Here is a 1,917-nt window from a genome sequence, read left to right as displayed (position 1 = left end):
CCCCGTGCCCGAGTTGCGTTGGCTGGGCCGGTGTGGGGCTGCCTGGGGAAGGCAGCTCCGACCGAGGGCCCCCGGGCCGCGCGGGTGCTCGGGCGGCCTGTACTCCGCTCCCCCAACGGGCGTGAGCCGTCGTCCAGCATCAGGTGTGCCTGATAGGCCTGGGGTTAGGGAGGGTGCAAGCACGGGTGGCAATAAGTTGTGTCTCTGGAAGCGTGACGCTGTCACTCTTAAAAAGATTATGCGAAGCTGCTGCCTTGTCTCTTACCTGGCAAGAAACTCGAATTGAGGCTGGAGTGTAGCAACAGGTGGCATTTGCTACTGAAGGAAGCTCTGGTCACTAGAAATGATGCAGAACAGGGTCAGCGTTGGTTTCTGTTCTGTTTCTTTGAAAATAACGTACCATTCCCACTGATAGGAGCTCTGTTTGTGTAAAGCTGATTCGCTAGGAGTTGTTTGCTTTACTGAGAGCAAAATTGGGGCTGAAATCTCTGTGATAATATAGTGGCAATGTTTTGCGGTGATAGCGAGATCTAGGAGCAATATTCGGTACTATGACTGCGAACTGCTCCGTTCATATCATGATAGTATGCTATAAAAGATGAGTGTTTTCCTTCTGTTTTTAATTTAAATAAATTTTTCTAAATAGTGTAATCAATTTTGCATTCTGTCTTATAATAAACTTTGAATTTTTTTACTAACCTACTGTTTTATGTTGGTATAGAAAAAGAGTAAGTAGTGGAGTGTGAACTGGTTGTAGCATAAAGTGAAATGGTGGTATATTGAAAATACTTTAAAATTTGACACAGATCACAATAAAAATAAGAACAAAAATATTTTACTGTTGCTGCTCCAGTAGAATTAGGAACCCTTAATGAAATCTTGTGCTTTTCCCTTCCCTTTCTGGAGAGTTAAAGCATGCTCAGTATGAACTTGTTAAAAGTTGATATGCCGGTGTTCTGCCTCTTCCCTTAAAGTGGAGGCTCTAGTGGCGGTCGGCAGTGTTTACATGTGACTTGAAGTTGTATAAAGGTGGTTCAAACACTAAATTCTGCCTTTCTTTTAAGAGACTCTTTTCTGCCGACTTCTCTGTGCTGTTATAGTAAGGACTAACTTTTTTCACTCTTCCTCACCTAAAATAATGTAAAAGTATTCCTCTGTTTCTGTACTTCGAAAGAGGTTTGTTTGGGTTTATGAAACTAACTGAAATATTTCCAGATGTCACTCAGTTGCTCCAAAATAATTTATGGATGGCTGGCATAAAGTTAACACAGCTGAAATGTGTATTCCAGAGCTGAAGAATGTAGGGAGAAAAATGTGCTTCTAACAATATGCTTAAAAACAGTTTCTTATGGTATACCAAAGGGGTATTGTTTTGAGAGACCTGAGGAGAAAACCGGATAAAGAAAGTGTAGCACCTTGGAGGATGTGCGAGGCAGAAAAAGATGCGTAAGTTCTGCAAATAAAGCACTATATAGGTCTACTTGAGGCAGACAGCTACAAATCAATTTTTTCTTAATTTATTCGGTAGCCATTCTGAGGGAGGGATATTGTTCACCAAGCTGCTTAGTCTCTTACTGAAGTTAGTGTTTCCTTCTAACTTTTCAAGAAGAACAGTCAGTTCTGTATCTGAAGAACAGCATACCTAAATACATCTCAAAGCGTGATTTCTAAAAATGGGTCTGTCAAGCTAAGTATCTAAAATACAAGGGGCTTGGAGAAAAAAGATCTTCAGAGATCTGTAAAGTATGCTTTCTTTCTGTGCTACTCTGGTGCAGTGTCAGCTGCTCTCACAGTGAGTGAACGCATAGTTTAAGTCAAGTTATAAGGGGTTTTCTGTTTCCGCTTCTACAGACAAGGTTAACTTCATTTAAAAAAAAAATAATAGGTCTATACTGGGTTTTTCTGTGCTGAATACTT

This window comes from Pygoscelis adeliae, unplaced genomic scaffold (genome assembly GCF_000699105.1).
Source record: "Pygoscelis adeliae isolate BGI_AS28 unplaced genomic scaffold, ASM69910v1 Scaffold6, whole genome shotgun sequence".
Classification (NCBI taxonomy): domain Eukaryota; kingdom Metazoa; phylum Chordata; class Aves; order Sphenisciformes; family Spheniscidae; genus Pygoscelis; species Pygoscelis adeliae.
This window is presented reverse-complemented; position numbering follows the sequence as displayed.